Here is a 27,735-nt window from a genome sequence, read left to right on the forward strand (position 1 = left end):
AACTCCATCTTTTCAAAACAGTAAACACACAGGCCTAAACAGCAGCACTCTTGGTCAAAATGACACATTTTGCTTGCAAAAGGCACATATTGTGTCAAAACATTTAAAATATGAAACAAAAGCTAGTTTTATCTTCAAACAACACAACTTGGAAACAGGTATATGAGCTCTTTCAATTAATCATTACACAATGGACAACAAAATATAGAAGTCAGTGCACCACCATTGCTTGTCATTGTAGCCTATTGCCAGTGCCGTTTGTTGTCTTTCTATTTGGGCTGTCAAATTTGCCTTTTTGCAAAGAATTGGATCCAGAATTAGAAATGCTTTGATTAAATTTATATTGAATTCATGACAATTTTCAAACTGTGGCTTAAAACTGAAATTCTGTAAAAACAGACAAAAGTAATAAAATACTGTAAATATTAAAGAAAACACATTTAAACCAATGTACAGTCAAATATATTGGGAGTATAGGACATAGCCACTATTGACCTCCTCTATCCATGCTGGCACAGAACAACACAGACCTTCCATCGTTTTTATAAGGTTTGCAGACTGATTGCTAATTGAAGATTTGTGTGAAGGAGTGTCAAACCGCTGCTTCAGTGAATTCAAACTGATCTTGGTAGTGTCTAATGGTTAGGAAAAGATGGTTTATGTTTGGTTACCAAAGCTAAAACAATGGAGTTTGGACTGCTTGAATGACATCTGTGTTAACTGTTTTGAAAAATGGTGAGGAAAATGTGTCAACCTAATGAGAAAGGGTTTACACATTTGCAGGACCGGTCTTCTGCTCTGCTGGGATAGTGAAAATGAAAATGAAGTGGAACCTAGTTTCTTTAACCAGGTAAAAGCAAACAAGAAAAACTGTAACTTAATTACCAAGTGTTTAAAAACTCAGAGTTTTTGGTGATGAGGCAGTGGCGCAGTAGGTAGGGCTGTCGCTTCACAGCAAGAAGGTCGCTGGATTGCTGATTTGATCCTCTGCTCAGTTGGCGTTTCTGTGTGGAGCTTGCATATTCTCCCTGCTTTCGCGTGGGTTTCCTCCGGGTGCTCCGGTTTCCCCCACAGTCCAAAGACATGTGGTACAGGTGAATTGGGTATGCTAAATTGTCTGTAGTGTATGAGTGTGTGTGAATGTGTGTGTGGATGTTTCCCAGAAATGGGTTGCGGCTGGAAGAGCATCCGCTGCGTAAAAACTTGTTGGATAAGTTGGTGGTTCATTCCACTGTGGCGACCCTGGATTAATAAAAGGACTAAGCCAACAAGAAAATGAATGAATGAATATTGTTAATTTAAACTACGAAGGTAAACTGTAAAAAAACAGTAGATTGCTGGCAATTACTGCTGCTAGTAGTTTACCGTTAAATTAAGGAAAAAAAAACAGTATTTTACTTTAAAACCTAAAGCAAATTTCTTCTGTGTGTCACCGTTGTAAAGGACAGTAGAGCCAGTGTATTAGGTAAAGATGAACAATGAACTGCTGATGTTATTCTGCATGTTGCTTTACTTAAAGAGAGTGGCTGTTTAGTTGCTGATGCAGTAAGAATCTCTCTGTGTTAATTCCAGCTTTACATGCATGTGTGCTGATGTGAAATCTACTGTAAACATTTGAGTTAAACGGAACTTTTCTAAGTAACTAAAATAAGCTATCATTATAAGTATGCTTCTAAGCATATATAGCAAATTACTCAAAGAGAACAAAATGGTCACTTGCTGATTAACTGGCGCCAAATATCAACAGTAAAAAACAAAATTTACTTAAGAACTTTTTACTTTACAAAATTTACTTTAAGAAGCTGCGTCAATCTTTTCTTCATTTAATAAATGTACTTGGGCATGAGAAGACAATGCTGACACACAATGAACACGTGGGGGAGTTTGAAGCCATAAGACACGGAGAACAGATGCTCTTGACAATATGGAGGTAATTAATAATATACATTAATACTAAAATGGTTAAGGCATTTAAGAATGACCAAAATATTTCAGATATTGTACAACGTGCTCAGCCTGCTGGTTTGTCCATTCACACACATTTTCATCATCATCTCTTATAGCAAACCTTTATTACTGCACATACTGGAATTTGTTCAGTTTGTTCAATGCTTCCATCAAATTTTATGCGCATCTTTTCTTATCTAATAAAAGTTTATTCTACTCGGTTATGCACATGTTCTATTATGTGTATTTTCAAAAGTTATGTGCATCATGACGTTTCCATCAATCGTTTTTATGCACGTATCCAAATGAGCATTAAAATAGGTGGGTGGAAACGTAAGACTAAGACGAGAAATACCGCTTATGCCTAGTTCAGACTGCGTGATTTTAACCCCGATTTTGGCTCGCCGATAGGTTTTAAGAAATCGCCGACAAATGCCTGAAATCACAGGCATATCGCTGCTCGTGCACGTGAGTGACAATCACACAGTATGAACGATCAAAGACGCAATCTGAGAGAATCGCCGATGAGTCGCCGATGCCTGTGAGATATTTGGCATGCTAAATATCTGGAGCTGTCGGCGATTCAAATCATGCCGTATGAATTGAGTTTTGACTGAAAATAACATCAGCGATCGCCTACAGCCAATGAGAGAGCAGCTTTCACTTGTGTGTGCGTGTGTGTATAACTGCTGCAGGTCAGCGGGAGGCTAGGGGAGAAGTTAAAAGTGCTCTTTTTTGGTTTATCAGGAGCAACCGTGTCTGTTTGACGTTTCATACAGAAAGAAATTAGTTTATTATCAACGTTGAGGAGAAATGGCTAATTTCCTTTAAACCCAGGTGAGCAAACATGTACATGTTCTACCCCATTAAAGGCTTCTTTCTCATTATGTAGTTAATAACAAAATATATACTACATGTTTTTGGCTGTGAGACGTAGTTTGGACGAAGTTGTCGGCGATTCTTCCTATAGTAAAGTCATGCAATGTGAATATCCATGTCGCCGAACCATCTTGCAGTGTAAACAAAGCAGCGACGAAACGCTAGCCCAGATAGTCATGCAATGTGAAAACATCTGTGACATGACTAGTTTGAAAATCATGCAGTCTGAACTCGGCATTAGTCTTTAAAAAGGGGAGGAGATCAACAGAAAATCAAAGTTTAGAGATTAAAACCAGCCCCTGACCAGGTTAGGTTCACAGAGTAAGTTACCACTGTTACTGACTCTGAGTTTACTTCTCTTTTAGAATTAGATTTGACTTACCCTGCTTTCTCGAGTTTGATAAACCTGTCATTTTGAAAGGAAAACCCAGAGTTTCTCTCATCTTAGGGTTAAAATACTCTGAGTTTTAACTTAACCTCCTTTCTGAATTGGACCCCATGTGCCCACACTACTTAGTGCTCAAGACAGTGAAACACAGCTGAAGATAATAAGTTTATTAAAGGATAATTGAGAATTAGTGATTAACAAATCCTGTTTGCAAAAATAAATACTCAAGGAAAAAACAAGAACAGAAAATAGAGAAACATAGACTACAACTTACTTCAGTCAAAGCTTTGTAATGAAATCAACTGAAGTATAACAAATTATTAAATCACCAAAAACATCAGCATATATTTTAACATAAAAAACCAACACCCGCTACACTTACTAGTCTGTCTAACCTCCACAAAAGTTCTTCCTGAGATGAAACTTTACATTTAAAGTCACCATCATGGAGAAAAGTGTTTGCTTTGATTGGGCAATCCCTTCTTGGTATTAAAGCGCCCCTAGTATGAGTTTTTGAAAATGACTTTCCATATAATGTATAATAGCTCTAAGTGAAATATCCAGCAAAGGCTTAAATCTGAAAGTGCAGAGTGTTTAAATTTATTCATTAATTTATAAAGAAGTCAACTCCTAGTGCTTCAAATAATTCGTCTTGACAAAGAATCTTAAGCCATTTCGCTGTGATGTCAATACAAAACTTAAGCCCCGCCCAATTGTTGCGCTCGCAAACACGGGAAAATTGAAACCTGCAGCCCTGCTCACTAACACTGTCGCACAGGGATCACCAATCTCTGTCCTGGAGGGCCGGTGTCCCTGTAGGGTTTAGCTCCAACTTTCCTCAACACACCTGCCTGGATGTTTCAAGTACACCTTGTAAGACCTTGATTAGCTTGTTCAGGTGTGTTAGATTAGGGTTGGAGCTAAAATCTGCAGGACACCGGCCCTCCAGGAACAAGTTTGGTGACCCTTGCTGTAGCAGATCCCAGTTGAATCAAGGCATGAATATGCTGTGTTCAGCTGGATATTATTGGAAGTGTGAGGGGAAAGTTAAAAGAAACTGTTAAGAGTCAGTGGTTGAGGTTTATTTTTGCAAAAACGCCTCAACATTATAGCCCAGCCTTGTGCTATTCCCATAATTTTTCTGATGAGTGCTTCTGGAATCTACATGCACACAACAGGGGATTTGTTGAAAGATTATTCAGAAAAGACTATTGATGTTTGGGACTTTGTCCAAGCTTGACAGGAACTTTATCAGTGCACAGTTCATGGACCAGTTTCTTTTTTCTCTTTCACAAGTGTAAATGCGATTATAATGCTTGCCTCCTTGTTTTCTCTATCTTGCAAATATGTATTTAATTGTGTTTTGTTACTTGTAATCGCTTGTACTGTATCAGGTTAACTCATTATATTCTCATATTGTGTCTAATGCCACATTGAAAACATGACATTGGACACACACAGACCTTCCAACAAATTACAGGAGTTTTCCGGCATAAATAACAAAATGAGAGGATGGCAGGACATGGGTCTAAAGTACGGGAGACTCCCGGGAAAAACAGGATTGTTGGCAGATATGCTCACACACACACACTATGCCCTCTGACTATTTCAATATTGTTGATAAGCTGTGGTGGCCATTTCACTCTGTCACGCACTAAATGCTGTTGACCAATCGCAACAGGCTGTCATTGGTCCAATCAGCACAGATTAGCTTCACGTTAAGGAGGGGTTTGAAAACAAATTAATCGCTGAAGGAATAAATTTGGAAGTCACTGGGATAGTTAGGTAAAAATAAATGGATATTATAAGACATTGAAAGTGTTTTTTGACCTTGCATGCTTATCAGACTGTTGTTGGATACCCTTTTTAATGTATAATAGGGGCTCTTTAATTTATTTAAGCTGTTGTACCTTTTAATTATTTTGTTTGAAACGTTACTTTATTATAGCAAACAAGCCAAGCAAAAAAAAAAAATAAAATTAGTCATTCCAATTTTGTTTTAAGTGAGATAGAACTTGTCCTGAAGTTATATAATTCGCATATGTTATCCAATGTTTAATCCATTATTAAAAGTAATGTATAAAAATACTAATACTATAATAAAATAAAAATACTATAATACAAAATTCACAAACATCACACTAAAGCAAGGTACTAAAAGTGACAAAATCAAAAACATTAACATAAACAACAGCAGAATCAAAAGCAAATAACGAAAACTGTAACATCAAATCAACTCAAATCAAATCACTTTTATTGTCACATCATCAGCAGCACTTTTCTCTATGATGAGTTAAAAGCTTAGGTGTTGGCTCCAGATACAGATACAAAATACAGATGCAAATACAATGACAGTGCAAAATCCAGACAGTGTCTCATCATTATCTGTGATAATGTATCATCAGCAAATTTAACGATGACGTTGGAGCTGTGTTTGGCTGTACAGTCATGTGTGTATAGGGAGTACAGGAGTGGGCTGAGAATACAGCCCTGCGGAGCACCAGTGTTGAGGATCAGTGTGGATGAGGTAATGTTGTTTATTCTGACCACCTGGTGTCTACTTGACAGGAAGTCCAGGATTCAGTTGCACAGAGAGCTGTGTAGACACAGAGTCTGGAGCTTCACCACCAGCTTGGCAGGCACTATGGTGTTGAATGCTGAGCTGAAGTAAACAAACAACATTTTCACATTTGTTTTTCAGGTGAGACAGAGCAGTGTGCAAGGTGAAAGCAATTGCATCATCAGTGGAGTGGTTATTTCTTTATACCAATTGCAGAGGGTCAATGTGGGTGGGCAGTTCTTAGCAGATGTGCTTTTTAATCAGCTTCTCAAAGCACTTGCTTTGGGTTGATGGGTGTCGGAGCAACCAGACACCAGTCATTCAAGCATGTGGTTTTACTTAATTTTGGTATGGGCACACCATAAGCCCTGCCCAATTCTGTGGTTTCCACATGCTTTAAGGCAGCTACTAAGCTGGCCAGCGCAGGCGTCACCGTTTCGCGCCGAACCACCAAAGCGGAACTCCTGGCGATGTATAACTCCCTGCAATCCAGAGCACCTCTTCCCTCCACCACTCCACCTTCCAAACCCACGAAGAAAACCAGCCAGGTTCGACACAATCCATACCAGCGACCAGATCCAAGCCCATCCTCCACACCCGAACGCAGCAGCAGGTTTTCAGCGAGTCTGGGGCATGCCCCGGGTCCCGATGACGCCGGAACCCAATCCCCGGAAGTTGGAATCAACGCCAGCTCTAGACACGCTCCCTCGAGTTGCCAGTATAGCGTGAGCTTGCCTCCACTAGCGGAACCAGAAGTCCATCCTTGGCCCGCTGCTCCCCCTTCCAACTCAAGTGCAAGGTCGCTACAGGAAGCACAAGCCCCAACTCATAATCCGCCCGCCCACCCCTTCCAAGTTCCCACGAGCAGCATGAGCATAAGGCCGCCTCCACTCCCAGCTCAAACCCCAGCTTCTCTAATCCCAGTGTGAGGCCGCCTCCGCTGATGTCACTGGCGACGGTAGCCCCTCCACTCTTCCCTTTTTCTTCCACCTGCGATCCTAGAGCCAGCAGTAGCGTGAGCATGCCTCCGCAACCGGCTCTAGCTTCCTACTTCCCTCCAGGCACCGACGCAAGTTCCAGCGTGAGGCCGCCTCTGCTGATGTCACTATCGTCGGCTGCTCCTCCTCTCTCCTCTTTGCTTCCCACTCATGATCCCAACGCCAGCTGTAGCGCGAGCAAGCCTCCGCAAAAGGCTCCAGCACCTAACCTCCTACAGTCACTTTCTCACACTAAATCTTTTTCTTTGTCCACAGCCACTCCTCTACCTGTTCCACCCAATGCCCTCGCCCTGGATCCTCCACCTGTCTCCAACACCATCAGGAACCAAATCCTGTCAGGTTTGGATGTCAATCTTTTTTCCCTCCTCTCACCCATTTCACCTACATAGGCAGACCGCCAGATAGATTGCGGCCAATTCTTAGTAACCCTTAAAAACACAAATAACATTCAGTCCTGTATCCTTACATTCCCCGAATTAACCGTAGCCTTTTCACGCTACACAGAAGTAATTTGTTCCGTTTACCCCCACAGGAGGCGCGAACTCAATGACTATCTCATGATAGTCGCTGAGCTTGCGCTTTTATATGGAGGCTCCCAGTTTTATACTTACCACCGCCTTTTTTCCGCAAAATGCGCCATTCGCATCTTCCAATGAAACCAGTACCCATTATGGGAGCTTTAGACACAGAACTTCATAACAAAGTCTTTTTAGGTTGCCGCAATGTATCTTGCTTGGTCTGCCGATCCACCACCCACCCCACCCCCACTGAATCCTGCCAACTCATAAATCCCATCCCTTCTTCCCTCCCCGAACCAGCCAAGCCCAGATCCACCAGTTACGTCCCTTCAAACCCAAATATTCCGTCCCTCCTTTCTTGTCACCGCCCATCTGTCACAGCTTCTGCCAGCCCTTGCACTGAGTTCAACAGCGGCAGGTGCTGGAGACAAAAATGTCGTTTCTTACATGTTTGCAATTTCTGTGGCAGCGCTTATGCCCGCACAGTATGTCCAGTCAAAAGATCTGTGAATAAAAATGCAAAAAATTATCTATCGACTCCTGTGAATGTTTCTCGACTAAGATCGGAATTGTTACAACATCCCGATCTTAAATTCACTGAATATCTATTAATGGGTCTGTCTTCAGGTTTTCATCCAGGCGTCATTAGCCTCCCCTCCCATAGTCTTATTTGTCCAAATCTTCAGTCCGCTCTCGCCGAACCCGACGTCGTCGATCTTTTAACTAAAAAAGAAGTAGACAAAAATTTCATGATTGGCCCTTTCTCCGCACCTCCGTTTAGCAATTACCACGTCAGTCCTATCGGGGTAGCCACAAGGAAATTCTATGATAAAAAACGCCTAATAATTGACCCTCCCCACATAACTCTCCGTTTCCTAGTATCAACAATCTCATCCCTCCCGATGAGTTCGCTATGAATTATCATGACATCCATCAAGCTATTTCACTAATCAAAATAGCGGGTCGTGGCACTTGGATGGCTAAAGTCGACATAACTTCCGCATTTAAAGTCATGCCCATCCATCCTGATTTCTGGCACCTTTTCGGCATTCTCTGGCGAAATAATTATTATTTTTCCGTCCGCCTAACCTTCGGTTGCAGAAGTAGCCTAAAAATTTTCGACACGCTGTCCGAAGCAATATGCTGGATCCTTTCCAATAACTACGAGATCCAGCACTTAATCCATCTATTAGACGATTTTCTAATCTTCTCACCACCTGACGCTATCCCAGCCGTGCACCTCTTGACAGTTCAAAAGGTTTTCGCCCAACTCGGGATTTCCATAGCAGAAGAAAAAAACGCCGGTCCAAGCACTTCAATCGAATTCTTGGACATTTAAATTAGACTCCAACAAATTCCATGCGTCCTGACCAAAAGAGAAAATCGATCGAACGATCCTGGTAGCTTCCTCCCTATTAGACAGCCCCACCTGTTCTAAGCGCGAGCTATTATCAATTCTCGGCCACTTGAATTTCGCAATGCGCATAATTCCCCAAGGCAGATCATTCATTTCTCACCTCTTAGTTCTCATGTCTTCAGCTCACAGTCTAGAGGATCAAATATCCATCGATGAAAGTAGCCTAAATGAACTCCGTTTATGGATATTATTCCTCAAACAATGGAATGGTCTCTCCTTCTTTTACAGCGACCTAATATCCTACCCAGCAGACATCCGATTATTCACCGATGCTGTTCCGTCAATCGGATTCGGAGGTTATTACCAAGGATGCTGGTTCGCGTCCACCTGGCCGCCCCAGCTGTTAAACCTGCCGCAATCACTTAAATCATCGGCGCTATTCGAACTCTATCCACTTGTTGTCGCTGCATCCCTATGGGGGAAAGAATGGTCCTCTTCCAGTATTATAATTTACTGTGACAATGAAGCAACCGTTCACTGAATAGATAAAGGCCGTTCAAATTCTATAGCATTAGTTCCTCTACTTAGACGCCTTACTTGGATATCAGCATGTGAACAATTTATTTCAACTGCAAAGTACATTCCTGGATCCAAAAGTCAAATTGCTAACTCTCTCTCTCGTTTTGTTTCCAGAAATTCAGACTTTTGGCACCAGAGGCGGATCAATTTCCAGTCCAAGTCTCTCCTTATTAGGAGCTGATATTCCCATAGATCATCCTTTAAAAAACCTGCTTGGAGCATCCCTCGAATATATCCTTCAGGCGGTGGCACCTAGAACCCTGCAGTCATATTTAACAGCATGGAAAAGTTTTAAAACATTCCACGCATGTTATAACATACTGTTTCCTGATTTTTCCCTACTTACCATCTCATCTTACATAACCTACCTGACCATTACCAAAAAACTCCAGATCAATTCCATCAAAGGCTATTTGAGTGGAATTAAATTTTTCCACAAACTAATTTATGGTCCCCCCCCCACCTCACTTAGCTAATTCTCAAACTGCTCTTTTATTAAAAAGCATACAAAGAACCCACCCCACACGTCAAGACACACGACAACCCATAACACTGAAAACACTCACTAAATGCATATGCACTCTTCGCAAAGGATACGAATCAATCAACACAGCACGTACACACTTGTTATGTTTATTTTAGCGTTCTTCGGATTTTTGAGGTGTTCAGAACTCCTTTTTTATTAGGCAAAGCAAAACCGATCAAGCTAAAAGAGGCCATTACATCTACATTTTCAACCTTCAATCACCTATTTGTCCATACCAAACACTGCTAGCATTTTCACAAATCCGTAAATCTCAAGCTTCTTCCTTAGCAGACCCTCTATTCACAGACGATAGCAATCGCCCAGTCACCTATTTTTGGTTTCAAAAGCATCTTAAATGCTTTCTTATTAAGTCCGGCTTCTCAGCCGACAACTTCTCCAGCCATTCTTTCAGAATAGGTGCAGCTACCTCCGCAGCACAAAATGGTCCATCAGAGCAGCAGATCCAAACACTTGGACGCTGGTCCTCTCAGGCCTTTAAGTGCTACATTCGATCTGACCACTCTCACATTAGAAGAGCCCAACAAACCCTCATCAAAAAAACCCTCTAAGATAAATTCAACACCCACTAGAGCCCGTCACAACACATCTGCTACACATTCGTCATCGACAATTCACAAGGCACTTTCTCCAAACACCCTTCGCATACTATCTCGATAATGCTTACACAGCGTTGCTACAACTGGAGTCGCACAACTTATTACGCACACCTCATTATTAATATCAAGCATCACAGCTAGCGCAACAACCGCCCCTAAGAGAGATGCACACTTTATTACAGAATGCTGCAAGCGCAACCAACACTTATACAGGAGACACACACATTATTATGATGCAACACCGCTAATGCAGTGGCCGCTCCTACGGGAGACGTACACCTCACTATCACGCACTATTTCAAGAGCAGTGACCACTCATACAGGAGACACACACTTTTTACGCACCACCGCTAGTGCAGTGACCGCTCCTACGAGAGACGTACACCTTACAATTGTGCACCACCGCAAGCGCAGTGACTGCTCTTACGGGAGACGTACACCTTACGATTATGCACCACTGCAAGTGCAGTAACTGCTCCTACGGGAGACGTACACCTTACAATTATGCACCACTGCAAGCGCAGTGACCGCTCCTACGGGAGACGCACACCTTACAATCATGCACCACTGCAAGTGCAGTGACTGTTCCTACGGGAGACGTACACCCTACAATCATGCACCACTGCAAGCGCAGTGACTGCTCCCACGGGAGACGTACACCTTACAATTATGCACCACTGCAAGCGCAGTGACCGCTCCTACGGGAGACGTACACCTTGTAATTCTACAACCGCTTCCTCCCGAAACTCATACCTTACAACTCAACAGCACCCCTCCAAATTTTTATGATCAGCAATTTTGAGGGGCTTGCACACTTGTCTGGCTGCTGTCCTGTAACCAAATAGCGTTTTTTGGGGAGCGTTCTGGGGCTGGGCTAGATACTTCACTCGAATACCAACTCCTCTTTGTTTCTTGATAAGGTGAATAACTCGAGTTGGGGTGTCTCCTAGAGCTCAGAGCCCTCCCCCTGGACAGCACGCCAAATATGCTTTATACTTAAACGAATGCAAGTGTGAACTCGTGAAATTACATTTTGTGTGATGAAATTGGTGAATCCCATGAAACAAGATGTAATCATTTTATTTATAAATATATCCAATCTTATTACTTTAATGTTTAGAGAGTTCTGTGCTGTTTTGCCATGGCTAGGCTATGGATATATCTCTCTGCACTGTGCAAGATCAAGGGTTGCAGTTTGTGGTTTGCAGTTCTTATGCTGTACATGAGTTCAGCACTTTTGCCAGAAAAAAGACAATTAAGCCCAGCTGAATTTTTGCTTTAGAAATATTTGTTAAATAAGTTTGCATAAATGCTGTGGTTACTGCACTCATTGGAAATTTATTTAATCTCTCAAACTCACTTTCCTTCAGCTAAATCCCTGCTTTATCAGTGGTTGCCACAGCAAAATAAACTGACAGTTTCTCTGGTGCATGTTTTCCAGGCAATCTCAAGGAGAACATGCTATATCTGCATAATCCCCAGCTGAGACTTGAACCACTAACCTTCTTGAAGTGAGGTGAGCTGAGCTTCTTGATGTGCTACTTGATGTTCACTACTTTTCTCAGTAATTGTAAATGTAAAAATTGTACATGTTTTTTTGAGAACATGAAAATTGCAGAATTTTTTTTGTTAAAAAGAGAGGTTTCATGTGCTTTCATGTCCTCAGAAATAATGTATAATGACTTACAAAGATGCACAACAGCTTTAAGTGTATACACAACTTGATTTATGCAATAACTATATGATAAATATTATCAGCCAAATTATCAGGAGTTAGTACGAATGATAAAGACTTTGCAAGTTGGAACCCTCCATTGTTTATGTTTTCTATGAATCTTTAAGTTAACGTATTAAACATAAGTGCTCCACAAAGCCCCCACACCTTGATGCCCAAGATCTTCATTATCATGAATTGTCTCTGCCATGCACAACTGACAACTGAATAATATTTTTTTGCAATTTTACACATAATAATCTACAATGAACACATTACAAAATACTGAAATCACATGTCAAAATAACATGTTGTCAATATTTGATGAGACCCTGAAATATGTCACAAATCACATTTTCAGGGGAGTATGTCTTTTCAAGGGGAGGAAGCTCTCCCATTGTTCGCACCCTGAATTTGATAATGATCGAAAGTGGGCACCAGGTGTAAGCTGGAATGGTCTCTCTTGTCTTTTGTGATCTGATCAATCTAAATGCATCTAAATACCATGTGTAAACAGGCCTAGGTTCTACTACAAAGCCAGTGGTTTCCCCTGTCCTCAGCTTTAGGTGAGGCTGAACCATGTGGTTTCCTGCTGTTATAAGTTATAGCTGGTTTCTTCTGGAAGGCAGGTCTGCTTTTAGCAGGATCTTTTTGAATCTTGTGAGTCTTCACAGAAACCCAGTTCTCTTTCATCTCTGCTTGACCATCCCTTTACACGGCAGCCTTCTGAGACCAGCGCTCCTGGGCTTTGACACATTGACTTCCCCCTCTGGAGTATGGGTTCCTTTAAACAACCAATCTGCCATTTAATCACTCATTGAGTGATCTGTTTTATTCTGTTTAAACACTCTTGTTAGAGGTTAGCAATAAAAATGGCTTGGTCAGATTGTTAATGGTGTGTGTTGTGGTTCAGCTTTGTTAAATGATATCCTGAAGTGCAGTAACTGCACAGTTATCAGAGTCTGGATCTGAGAGAAGATAATTCAACTTATCAGATTGCCTGTGATGAGGGACTGTACACAGCTCATGCCACACATCAAAGCTGCGTTCTGATCTTGCTCAGGCTGAAGCTGTGGAGGTATATTTCAGTAAACAGACCAGGCTTGAAAGGATTTTTGGTCTCAGTTCGGCACACGCCATACGACGAGTGAATTCTGTTTGCAAGCCACATAGTGAGCAATGTGGGGATAAACTGACTTGTTCATTGGTGAGACTTTCAATTTCCAATGGGGTCAAAAATCTAAAAAGAAAAAAAAAATTTCACTTTTTTGAGATCTGAATTAAGAAAATACTTGAATCGGTGCTATATTTTGAATTTAAAGTCATCATACTGTCCGAAAAAGAATAAGAATAAACATCATTTTTGACTGAAAATATAATCAATACAGCTCACAAAACAGATATGAATCATTTTCAGATCAGACTGATCTGGTTCTCAAGGTTCTCAAGACATATACTGTACAGCATGAATAATGGTTTTTAAAATAAAAATAAAATACAGTATGACTGTAAATAAGTACAACATTTTGATACTGAACATGGTTTGTTAAATTTGAATCATAAAAAGCCAATACTACTAAGTTGACATTATAGCTTTAATAGATGTTTTATTTGCTAGAGCTGAAAAAACCAACAAACAAACAAATGACTGTGTGAAAAATATATGATATAAAAAAATGGAATTTAGAACTGAATTTAGTTTAGAGCAATATAACATGTAATAAGCAATTTGTACGATAATTACTGTAACTAATTATTAATGCTATGTTTAATCTTATTCTTATAGTTATGTTTTGCTGAAAAATCTGTAATCTAACAATGAAATTAAAAATTTAAAATCTTAACTTAATTCCCCCCCCCCAAACCCTTTAATGGATGAAACTGTAGGAATGTCCACATTTTGTTAGACAAAGAAAGTAAACAGTAATTCATTGTGACAGCACTGAGGTTTCTTTGAAAAAGTAAGTCTCACCTCATTTGTTTAGAGCAGAAAATTCTGTTGACTATTGTGCAGCTGCCTGAAAGCACATATCCCTCAGCATACTCGCATCACCAAGTTCTTGTCTTTGATGTGCAATTACCTTCCAGTTGGGTGTTTTACTGTGATGAGTTGCTTGTCTTCTTTTTTCCCACTGCCATCATTTCCCCATCATGGCCTGCAGCTGCATCATCTGCTATTGTCTCTGCCACCTGTGGGACAGTTTATCGAGCAAACTAAAATCCCATATTATTATAATTAACAAGTACCTTTCTCATCTCATCATGGCAAATGCAACGCTTGCATTCCCAAGCCAAACTCCTCTGCCACTTATGCATGTCAAATCGTTAATTAAGCTGTCATTCTGCACAATAGACCTTCATTCATACCTTCCTAAATTACAGCTTTGGGAGCATGTGCAGAACTTCTGCAGGTGACCCCAGACAGAAACACATGGGGAAAATACTTTTTAAGTGTCTGCTGAAAATGGCTCTTCGCACCAGCAACAAAACTCATTATCACCATGGTGGGGTGTGAGAGTCTTCCTAAATCTCTGTGTTATGTCAAAATTCCTCATTTGCAGTGACAGATGTGTCTTAGATGTTGGTGGTACCGATTTAGCCATCATTTGATTTTTAATTGTGGTTTATATCTATAACATAAATTCTGTCAGTAATTCAGTTATATTAAAATAGAAAATTGTAGTTCTTCATAAAAATGCACTACATGTACTCTACATTAACATTTACATTTTTAATCTAAATGTTTGAGGGATTTTATTCACAGTGAATGGTAAAAATGGGGTTTAGTGCTTTAGATAATTTTTATTTGACACATACTTGACAAGAAAAAAAATTCATTATTTGCATTGGTTATTTCAAACTCTTAGTTAAAGGCACCTTTATTATTGGTTTATCTTATTTATTTATAACTTTTAGGCCTTTTTATTTTATTACAATTTTATTTCCTGCATATAAAATTTTATCAAGCAGTGGTTATATTTGATAAAGAACACTTTTGTGTATGAAATAGTTTCAAATCATGTGCAAAACATGACTTGCACACTGTAAAAGTTTCTGTTAATTAACAGTTTTCATATTTTGTGTTTTCTATTTATATAATTGCATTATAGGACCTTGATCTCTGCTGTTAAAAATTCAACTGTAACAAAGTGTCTTTTATTGACATTTTAATAGTTTAATACTAAATATAATGTATAAGTATATAGAAATAAGTCAGTGAAATAACAGAAAATGCACTGGCTGTTTATTACAAAATGTTTGTACCATAATATACAACCCAGGCAATATATTGCTTAAATCTATTAAAAATGCTTTAAAAAAGTCACTTTTTGAGGTCTTCTATATTAGAAGATGTTGAAAAATTTTTTTTAACTAAATAAGAAAGAAATATATGTGAATCACAAAATACAGAAAACTGCTAGTTTAAAATATTTTTGACAGTGCATGTCTTACTTTTTCATAATAGCAAGATTGACAATATTGTTTATTGTACCCAAGGTTACTGAATTTTAACAACTTGCCCAATTTGTGCAATTTATTATAAGTTTTTGGTCTTATGTATGCTGGCAAAACACTTAGCGATTTACAGATCTTTTCTTTGTAACATTTCTTATAACTGACCATAAGAGCAGGAGGGAAGATTGTGAAAAATAAAATGAGTCGTGCAGCGAGCAAAAAGAAACAGTTCAGCTGGAACATAAGCAGATTGATATTAATTGTGTCCACAATATCATGTGACCATTAGTGAAGCAATTTGGATGTACAGTTGAAGTCAAAATTATTAGCCCCCCTTCGAATTTTTTCTTCTTTTTTAAATGATTCCCAAATTATGTTAAACAGAGCAAGGAAACTTTCATAGTATGTCCTATAATATATATATATATATATATATATATATATATATATATATATATATATATATATATATATATATATATATATATATATATATATTCTTCTGGAGAAAGTCTTATTTGTTTTATTTTGAGAATAAAAGCACCAAAAAAAAAAACAAATTAAGGTCAAATTTTCGATAGTCTACAGAACAAACAATCGCTATACAATAATTTGCCCAATTACCCTATCCTGCCTAGTTAACCTAATTACCTAGTTAAGCCTTTAAATGTCACTTTAAGCTGTATAGAAGTGTCTTGAAAAATATCTAGTCAAATATTATTTACTGTCATCATGGCAAGGATAAATCTTAGTAGGAAAAACTGTCAAAGCTCACACACATTATAAAGACTTGTACATTTTTTAATCATTCAACTAAAGAAAGAATAAATTTTCTTATCTGTGTATCCTTATTTACTTTCCTGAACCCATTTTAGGACACATTAGCCATGCAACGAAAGAACCTAAGAATGAAGCAATCAAAGGAAAAAACTATTTGTACACTGGAATGTTCTTGATCAGTTTTGTGTCATATCAAAGTGCCTTTATCTGTGATTTTATAATTAATACTAATAAAGCAAGATGCCCTGTTAAAAAGTAGCAATATAAATGCATTCATTATTTCATTCATTCAATTATGTTAGATATATGCTTTATTTAAACTACAAGGGTAAAACATAAAATTATTGTGAAGGGGAGAATTTATACATGCATAAGTTTTGATTGGGAGGCGAAGCAGTGGCGCAGTAGGTAGTGCTGTTGCCTCACAGCAAGAAGGTCGCAGATTCGATCCTCTGCTCAGTTGGCGTTTCTGTGTGGAGTTTGCATGTTCTCCCTGCGTTCGCATGGGTTTCCTCCGGGTGCTCCGGTTTCTCCCACAGTCCAAAGACATGTGGTACAGCTGAATTGGTTAGGCTAAATTGTCCATAGTGTATGTGTGTGTGTGAGGATGTTTCCCAGAGATGGGTTGTGGGTGGAAGGGCATCCGCTGCGTTAAAAAAAGTGCTGGATAAGTTGGCGGTTTATTCTGCTGTGGCGACCCCAGATTAATAAAGGGAATAAGCCGACAAGAAAATGAATGAATGAAAAGTTTTGGTTGACTAGAAAGACTACACTGTTAAAAATTGTCCCGTTAAAAAACAGTAAAATACTGGCAGCTGCAGTTGCCAGCAATGTACTGTTATTTTACAGTTTGTTGCTGTAAAAATACATGGACTACATTGATTTACACAAGTGAACTCATTTTACTCACTGAAAGCAACTGCCTCAAATTGGTCAACTGCTGAATGAGTTTATGAGGTAATGTGCTATAATAGAAGCATACTTATAATGATAACTTATTTTAGTTAATTAGAAAAGTTCGGTTTAACTCTAATGTCTTATTTTTCACAACAGCACACATACATGTAAATCTGGAATCACCAGAGAGATTCTGACTGCATCAGCAACTAAACAGCCGCTATCTTTAAATAGAGAAACATGCAGAATAACATCAGCAGTTCATTGTTCATCTTTAACTCATACACTGGCTCTACTCTCCTCCACAACGGTGACAGACAGAAGAAATTAGTTTCAGGTTTTACAGTAAAATACTGTTTTTTCCTTGATTTAACGGTAATCTACTGGCAGCTGTGGTTGCCAGCAATCTACTGTTTTTTTACAGTCGATTTCCGTAGTGTAAATTAACAGTATATTCCTGTTAAAATACATTTTACACTGTGATTTTACCTCTCACACCTTTAACCCTTTAAACCCCAGAGCATATACTTCAGTTTTAATTGAAGTGTCCACACTACTGAGTGTTCAAGAAACATGTAGCAAAGCTGAAGTAAATTCATTAATTAACTGACTAATTAAATGATGATTGAGGATTAACAATGAACAAATGAAGAAATACTGAAGGGAAAAAACAAGAACAGAACATACAAAACTTTAGTCACAGCTTTATAATGAAATAACCTGAAGAACAACAAATGATTAAATCATTTAAATGATCAGCGGATGATTAAACAACTCTACAAACATCATCACCAGCTACACTTATTACTTAATACATGTATTTTTGTATAACATTTACTAAAGTTCTTCTTGAGAAAAAGTTAAAGTTTTACGTCACCATCATGGAGAACAGAGTTTGCTTTAGTTGGGCTTTTAGCCCAGTCATTTTTAACATTTATATATCTTGGCTACTGCAATTGTTTAGAGCTTTGTTTAAAAAGCTCTTTTGATGTGGCAAGCCAGCCAAAAACCTAAATAAGATCTGGTGATGTTCATGTTGCTATTAAATGGCAGAGTCTGTTCTCATTTAGTATAATAAAATTTACTGCTCCTATTCAATGTGAAATCTATTGTTTTACATTATATGTCTATTTATGGCAATGATTTCTGAAAATTTTTAAGAATATCTTGGACAATAACACTGCTCTATGGTGTAAATTGACTCAAAGAGACATCAATAATCAGCTGATGAACCTCAATAATGGTGACAACCAACAAAATTAACAGTTTAACTCACAAACAGGCAAATGAAAGTCTAAACATAAACAACAGCAGAATAAAACACAAATAAAGAAAACCGTTAGACCATTATACAACATTTATTTATACCGCAATGCATGCTGGGATATTTGTACCGTGCCACTCCCAGCATGCATTGCAGCATGAAACATTTGAGATGTTACCATTGTTGAGATACAAGGTCAGATTCATGAGGTCTGAGTGTGTATTTGTCATAACTGAACTGTTTTTGTATGTTATTTCTTAACTGTTAAGTAATTACGGAGGTATGTTTTCGGTTTACACTTCTCATTAATTAAATTAATACCTGCAACTAAGCATAAAATCTATTGCCTGAGGCCCTTCTTCCAGATTTATATCAAAACATTTATCAGAACTAATTTCAGACAAATACATTTCTCTATTTATTGACTTTCAACTTGATTGCTATAATACAAGCATTTCATTAAATCTTTATTATAGTAATTGGAGAGTCTGAATTAATAAGTTTAAGGGTGAAGAGCCCAACTAAACCAGCCCCTCACTCCATTACGGTGACACAAAAAAACACCTTAATTTCTGTTGGATCTCAATGAGAATAGTATGGAAGTCAAATCAGTCAGTAATAAGTGTGTGTCTGCTGTTGTTTGTGGAGTTGTTTAATGATCCTCTGCTGAGACTGAAGCTGTTTTATTTTATTTGATTTTATTTAATGTAACTCAAGTCACTGTTTGTGTTTCTTGTTTATTTTCTACAGTAATTGTAATTATTAACAGCAGGTGTTCATTAGTGTCTGAATTCACTCATTAGTGTTCATTAAAACTGTCAGGTGAACTATATTAGTGAACTAGTGTATGAAATAGTGAACAAGGACACAAAGTGTGATTTTAAACACAGACTTCAAAACATCGAATCTGAACTCTGTTAGCTCACAGTTTTCTGCAGTTGGTTACTTTCTCGAAAACAAAAAATGTTACCCAGAAAGCACTGTTTTTAACAGAATATTACTGTTTTAGTGAAAAAACATTATTTTACCATAGAATCTGACCGTTTTTTAACAGCAATTTTTTACAGTGTACCACATTGGATTGACCCTTTACCTTGCCCATACTGTATAAACTTCATATACTTCTAATTTCTCATGGCACAACCAGAATTAAAATGCACACTAAGACAGTCTAACTTTTATTAATTTTCGCGTCACATTCTGAATAAGTAATGAAATGAAGAAACATTTGTTTAACTATTGTGTTTAATGAAGACTACATGATATGAAGACTAAATAATGACGGGGCATGATAACATGGCAGCCTTTCTAGAATGCATTCTTTTATATGCAGCTCTCAGAACTCAGAACTGAAATGAATAAGATACCATAGGGATAGTTTTTTAATTAAACTATAATAGTGACAAATTACTCAATATTGTGTTTTTGTGCAACATTAAGGCATATACTAAAATACACAGTTTACAAGTCTTTGCTGGGTCAGTTAGCATTTCTGTGTGGAGTTTGCATGTTCTCCATTTGTTCATGTTGGTTTCCTATGAGTGCTCTGGTTTCCTCCATAGTCTAAAGACATGTACTATATGTGAATTAAATGATCTGGCTGAGTTTGTGTGAATGAGGTAGTGAGGTGTTTTCCAGTACTGGGTTGTGGCTGCAAGGGCTTTCACTGTGTAAAACATATGTCAAAATGACATATGTCAATCTACATTGTAAAGCACTATACAAATAAAAAAAAGTTAAAGAATAGTTGGCAGTTCATTCCACTGTGATGACCCCTTGTAAATAAGAGACTAAGCTGAAGGAAAATTAATGAACTATAGCATTTACTATAAATTACTATAGCATTTTATCACGTGGGAATACCCTAACTGTTTTAAGTGTGTTTATTAGGAAAAAAAGCTAAATTCCACAATTGAATAGCCCTCCAGAAACATACAAAAAAAGAAGGTGAATAATTTAAAAAATAAATTAAAACAGTTATTTTAATAATAACTGTTCACATAGTATTTGACAAGGACCAACATATAATCACACAAGACAAAAGCTTGTAATTGTCAACCCAAAAAAACTAAACAAAACAGACCCCCAGCAAAAAAACTGCTACACATTACTTACTAACCAGAGAATAAGAGTAGAACTACTTTTCTCATGTGGTCTTTCTATTTTTTGTGTGGTAAGACTTGCGTGACTACTGTAGTTGACAAGCTGTTTAGAATAGTAGTTGACTACTCAGCGAGTCAGTGTTTATCTTATGTAAATGACTTGCTGCGCAGCATCAGCAGTCTGACGGCCAGCTGGAGAGACTGTGTGTGCAGCTGAGACTCCTGGTTTTTCATCATTGCTGCTTGTGTTGTCATGAATGGTGAAAATCAGACACATCCCAGTTGCTTAAATTTTCAGTTGATAGTCTTTGATTCTCTGTTGTTTTGAACATTTTACAAGATTTTTGTCTTGTGTGTAAAACAGATAATTTTTACATCCTGCTGTATACTTTGGAGTTTCTACACAAGTGTACCAAGTGAACATTGGAGGATTTTCTATACTAATCAATGAGCTATGCTGCCCTAGCTAGATGTGCATGACAATCACAGCTTTTGCTTAATCACTATTTTAGTTTTGTTATTTTGTTATTTTAGTCCAAATTTGTTTAGAGTTTATTACAAAGTAGTTCTATTCCATCTCAGGACAGCTTCTCTTTGGGTCCAGTGAAGAGACTTAAACCCTTGCAAGAATGGGTTAATTATACATTCTCACCTTATTCCAACTAAAGTCATAACTGAACTAAACAGAAATGGAATTAAGACATGTGGAGTATATAGTAGTGCCATTATTGAAGTAAGCCCCCCCCCCCCCCCCCCCCCACACACACACACAAACAAACATACACACACTCACACACACACTATTAAATTCCATAACACTCTCACCAGTCCTAAGTCCTTACTTTTCGTCTAATACCCCAGTTTGTCACAGGGGCATGAATGAAATGTTCATGAGTAAAAGTAAAACTGCCGAACTGCAGTTACAGTCAGGCATCCTGATGACTGGATTCAGAAGAGCACAATCCCTTCTATATATCCGCGCTAAAATATCATATCAAGGTGAAAGTCATCATAGCTTGCATAGAATAGACCTAGCTCCCAACCAACCTTTGAGAATAGATTAACGGCGATATTTTATTTATTGCGCGATATGAGTCTTGCGTTAACACAGCACGTTAATGTCGATATAGGCCCACCACTAATAATTAGGTTTTTATTTTTGATAGCAATAGCTGTAGTTGAAGTCAATTGTCTGTTCAAGCGATCGCTGGACGATTCGTTTGTTCAAATTTAAAGAGTTGATTATTTTGAAGCCCCATTCAAATTAATCTTAAATTCACTTCGAGCTCATTCGCTACATATTTTTCTTTTAAATGGATACAAGGAAGGCAACACAGTAGCGCAGTAGGTAGTGCTGTCGCCTAACAGCAAGAAGGTTGCTGGTTTGAGCCTCAGCTGGGTCAGTTGGTGTTTCTATGTGGAGTGTGCATGTTCTCCCTGATTCACGTGGGTTTCCTCCGGGTGCTCCGGTTTCCCCCATATTCCAAAGACATGCGGCACAGGTGAATTGGGTTGGTTACATTGTCCATAGTGTATGAGTATGAATGAGTGTGTATGGATGTTTCCCAGAGATGGGTTGCAGCTGGAAGGGCATCTGCTGCGTAAAACATATGCTGGATAAGGTGGCGGTTCATTGCGCTGTGGCAACCCCAGATTAATATAGGGACTAAGCTAAAAAAGAAAATGAATGAATGAATGAGATACAAAGAAGTTACCTTACTTTTTATTTGCTTGTATCTACTTTTGTCAATGTTACTTAACTAAAGTATAACTACTCAACATTATGAGTAGCTATCCAACATTCCCATCATTCATTAAAGCTCTGAAATTAGCCAAAAGCTGGACATCAGACTGCAGCTCTCCCAGAAGATATATTGATGTTGTTGTGGTTTTGTGCATGATAATTACTTTCGACAGCCAAACATAAATTTTCAGTAACACTTGTCCTTGTGAAAATTATCATGTGATAGGTTGGCATACACGACTCAATGGTGAGTATGACTTTCTGAAAAAGAACTGAGTAATCTCTTACAGTAGCATGACCACTCACTTTTTTATTTTTTTATTTTTAAAAAATTTGGCTAGACTGGCTTGCTAAGTAAGTATTTGCACGCAAACTTGTGATATTTGATCCACCTCAGTGTCAAGTGCTTCCATAACTTTAAAAATTAAATAGGAGGAAACTCTCTAGTGGCTTTCAGCTGGCAGTTTGATTCAGATTTTATTATCCGCAATGGTTCTATAATAAGCGGGAACTGTCCTTTTGCATTAGCCATGCTTGGCGGCACTTCATGTTAACCCCCCCCCACACACACTCTTAGCTGGAGGAAATGGAAGCTCCCACTGCCAGACTTTCTCCTGGTGAGGCAGAGGTGCATGAAGTGGAGCAGCCAGACAGACTCTGTTGTGATGTCCCAGCATGCACTGGAGGGAACGTGTGCGATAGCAGCAGTACAGGATCAGGTGACCATATGGCACTTGCTAGCTGGGCATCACACAATTGCTCAAGCGACACCAAACTGGCAGTGAACATACATTAACAAAAGAAATGATTTATCTTTTAGCAAACTGCATTGCGCCATCTTGCATTGCACTAACAAATAGGAGCATGCAGTCTTTGACTCAATTTCTTAAACAGAAGCTGTCGGGAAGAACACCAGTGGTGAGACCTGCTGATTTAGGTAAGTTTAAAGATGACTTTATGGGTAATGGTTTTTGGAAAATATTTTTTTTATTTTTGCTATTATTATTGTCATGATTTGCTATACTACTACTAAATATATTTTACTATGCAATTTATTTATGTAGCAACAATTATGAGGTCTCAAAATTATTTGTATTTTGGTGCGGGATAATCACAATTTTTCGTCTTTATAAATGTCTATAATGTCTTTTGTTCATTCATTTTCTTGTCGGCTTAGTCTCTTTATTAATCCAGGGTTTTCAAAGCGGAATGAACCGCCAATTTATCCAGCAAGTTTTTTACGCAGTGGATGCCCTTCCAGCCACAACCCATCTCTGGGAAACATCCACACACATATTCACACACACACTCATACACTACAAACAATTTAGCCTACCCAATTCATCTGTACCGCACGTCTTTGGACTGTGGGGGAAACCAGAGCACCCGGAGGAAACTTACTCAAAGGCAGGGAGAACATACAAACTCCACACAGAAACGCCAACTGAGCCGAGGTTCAAACCAGCAACCCAGCAACCTTCTTGCTGTGAGGCGACAGCACTACCTACTGCGCCACTGCCTCGCCCTATAATGTCTTTTATGACATTCATAAATGACATCTTCAATGTTTTAATTGATTCAGTGCATATTTATTAAAATTATTATTTAAAAAAAATATGCTATAGATCACAAACTGTTGAATGGTAGTGTACCAATCCATCAGTTTGCTCACATTACGTGAAGTCACAATTTCAAAATCTCTCAATACTTTCTCTCTCTTTTTCTCTTTCTCTTTCTCTCTCTCTCTCTCTCTGTCTCACTCACTCTCTCTCTCTCTCTCTCTCTCTCTCTCTCTCTCTCTCCCTCAATAATTAATAATTAATAAATTATTAGGATGGAATGTTTAATGCGTTGGGATCTATTGTTATTACTTTTTTGAAAAGTAACACAAGTTACATGAACTGCTGAATCAACATTAGTCAAAATTAATATCAATGAGAAAATGTGTTTATTAGTTTAAATGCATCAAAAAAAAAAAAATAAATAAAAAGCAGATTGTCTCAATGAACAGTGATTACTGATATATAAAAAACTGATGTATAAAAAAAAGCAAACACACTGCTTTAAACTTTCATTAAACGTTCAACTATACTTTTCTTTATTGAAATCAGAATTATTAAACCCTCTTTGATTTTTTTTTTTATTTTTTTAAATATTTCCAAAATGATGTTTCACAGAGCAAGGGAATTTTTACAGTATGTCTGATAATTGTTTTTGGCTGGAATAAAAGCAGTTTTTATTTTTTTTAAAATCATTTTAAGGTAAAAAATTATAAGCCCCTTTAAGCTATATATTTTTTTGGTTGTTATACAATAACAGAAACCATTGTTATACAATAACTTGCCTAATTACCCTAACCTGCCCAGTTAACCTAATTAATCCGGTTAAGCCAATGTCACTTTCAGCTGTATAGAAGTGTTTTGAAAAATATCTAGTAAAATATTATGTACTGTCATCATGGCAAAGATAAAATAAATTAGTTCTTAGGAATGAGTTATTAAAACTATTATGTTTATAAATGTGTTGAAAAAAAACAACCTCTCTGTTAAAGAGAAATTGAGGGAAAAATAAACAAGGGGCCTAATAATTCAGAGGGTTTAATAATTCTGACTTCAACTGTATGGAATGTAGAGCTCTGATTTAATGAAATGTGATTCAAAGGAACATTCTCCAAACATATTATTTTGATGTATTTTCAAAGGTAAATGTAGGGTGAAGGTTATACAGTGGGTTGTTAATTGCAGAGCACCTCTATCAAAAAAAAAGAAAAAGAAAAAAAAAACAAGTTCTAAGAGATCAGGCCTCAGTCAGTAATGCATTTCTAAAAACTATTTTTAGCTAACTAAGGTCGCAAGTTCCATCATAACAAATATAGTTAGATTTGGCATTTCGCATATCTGTCACCCCAACGAAAAAAGCAAACTGCATCACAAACGTGTACACTTGCAACTACACCTTTAGAACTGTAGTAAGAAACATAATTCCTGGTTGTGTTCTATTCCTCGTTATCCCCCCTGTGCCCTATTCATTTAAAACATTCTAACATTAAATCTTGAAATTATTTAAAAGGAAAATATTTAAGCCATCTCTCTTAGTTGTAATTTGCTTTCAAAGTATTTTTACACTTCAGTTTTAGCGATCTTCATATTGACAAATTGCATTACCTTCATAGTGCACTTTAAAACATTTACAAAATGTGATTTTAAATGCAGCTTTGGCTCATGACGAAAGCTATAGGTGATTTATAATTTGAAAGCAGAATTTACGTTATGTCTTCAAAGTTTGTGAAAACAAACTTATATATAGTTTGTTATATATATCACATGTTATTGCATGTATATATATATATATATATATATATATATATATATATATATATATATATATATATATATATATATATATATATATATATATATATATATATACACACACACACACATATATATATATATATATATATATATATATATATATATATATATATATATATATATATATATATATATATATATATATATATATATATATATATATATAGCACATGTTATTGCTTTAAATTTATTGTAGGTTATTTGTTAAGAAATATTTCTGATAACTATATCTGTAGTGGCTTAAATGTGTCAAATTGTAAAAGTAGACTTTTCTAAATAAATAAATAAATAAATAAAAATTCTACTTGATAATAATAATGATAATGATGATGGAATGGCGCAGTAGGTAGTGCTGTTGTCTCAGAGCAAGAAGGTCGCTGGGTTGCTGGTCTGGTTATTCAAGTGATTTTATATGGAATATTATCAATAATTTTTGTAAAGGAAGCATATATAGGTCCTATGTGCCGTTTACATAAAATAATTATGCAAAAAGAGTTCATGTTTTTACCAAAACTAATATTGGATTTATTTAATGCATGTAGTGTGTAAAACAATATAATTTGCACCAAAAATTCTGGGTTTTTTCTCTAAAGAAATAGTTACTTCACCCTGTTTAGAGCATCATTGTGGATTGTTTTGCGTTATAACTAACGTGGTTCAAACGATGGATCTGCGACAAAGCAACTAAGAGCAACTAGTTACTTTTTTGGAAAGTAACTCAAAATTGTAAAGACTGCTTTTGATAGTAACTTTCTCCAACACTGTATATGTTTACTGTAAATACATATAAATGTGCATACGCTTCCGTGATCCATGGAGTAAGGAAAGTCTGAGAAAAGGATAAGGGAATTCTAATGTTTGGGTGAATGCTTCCTTTAAAATGTGCTTCAAAAAATAGGGTTTTAATAGCTTGAGTGTTATTAATGGCTGAAATGAATTCATACAAGCATGAAGAAATGTCTACCTGCACATTGGAGTTGCCTGAGGCTGATGGATAAAATCTGCAGCGTAGAGGAAATACAGCATTGGCAGTCAGCATCTGCAGTCAGTTGAGAAAACAGAAGGTCAGTGGTCTTTAAACCACACAATTTCTGAACACTACTGATTATCATGCATTTAGCACCTAGTTCATGCCCTTTAATGAACACCCAACAATCTTAACCCAAACATCTTATCACTTTTTTTTGCTGCCCGAGAGTCTTGATAAACTCAAATAGTTTGATGGCCCTTTTTTGACCCCATCTTCCTCCATGATGGATGTAAGACATTTTTTATCATTCCAGCACAACATTTTAAAATCCGCTATGCCATACGTTTCGGAGATTTAGAAGCTTTTCCTTTGGAGAGAGTGCCAAATCCACCTACAGCTGCTTTAACAGTGGATGAGTCACTCTTCAGACCGGGTTATATCATCATAGCTCTCTCTTCATGTGACAATCCAGGCTGTGCCCTGACGATATTTCAGTGTCACAAATACATCAATGTGATCCGGCTTGCTTGTTATAAATACACTGGCTTTGTTGCGGCGTGGTGCCTGGTTACGAAATATGTTTTCTTTGAGAACCTCAGGCGGGGTTTAAGCTTCTTATGGCTGCGTAACACATTTGAGACTTTACTGTTTGCCTTGTTCACTTGATTTTAGGTTGTGAGCATTCTGCTAAGGTTCTCTTAAAATTATGATCAAAAGATCTTGCAGTAATAATAACAGAATCTTTGTGCAGCTTGTGTTACATGGTTATTTATGCTGTGAAAAAAATAACTGCAAAAATGTATTTATACACTGTATATCGCAGCATTTTGAATGTTAAACTTCTTTTTGAAAATTCAAATAACATTTAAAAGTATCACAGTGTTTGCAGTACTACTTTGTTCGGTAAAACTTTATTTTGATGGTCCATTTAAATATTATTTGACTGTTTGCTTAATATCTGTTGATAATGCTCCTTCAACAGACATTTAACTGACTATAAGAAACTTTGCAAGCACGTTAACTTACACTAACCCTAAGCTCAACCTTAACCCCAACCCCAACCTA

At 37.4% G+C, this 27,735-nt stretch overlaps 1 long non-coding RNA gene across 1 annotated transcript; it reads right to left on the reverse strand.

Moving 5' to 3' along the window:
* Positions 1-12,075: 12,075 nt before the first annotated feature.
* LOC137496422 (uncharacterized) lies at positions 12,076-27,191 on the reverse strand. The gene is made up of 4 exons (XR_015499327.1): positions 27,066-27,191; positions 26,665-26,739; positions 14,165-14,273; positions 12,076-13,323 (listed from the first exon to the last, which is right to left on the reverse strand). It is a non-coding gene; the product is annotated as an uncharacterized LOC137496422 (long non-coding RNA).
* Positions 27,192-27,735: the final 544 nt, after the last annotated feature.

This window comes from Danio rerio, chromosome 9 (assembly GCF_052040795.2).
Source record: "Danio rerio strain M-AB ecotype USA chromosome 9, GRCz13ab, whole genome shotgun sequence".
Classification (NCBI taxonomy): domain Eukaryota; kingdom Metazoa; phylum Chordata; class Actinopteri; order Cypriniformes; family Danionidae; genus Danio; species Danio rerio.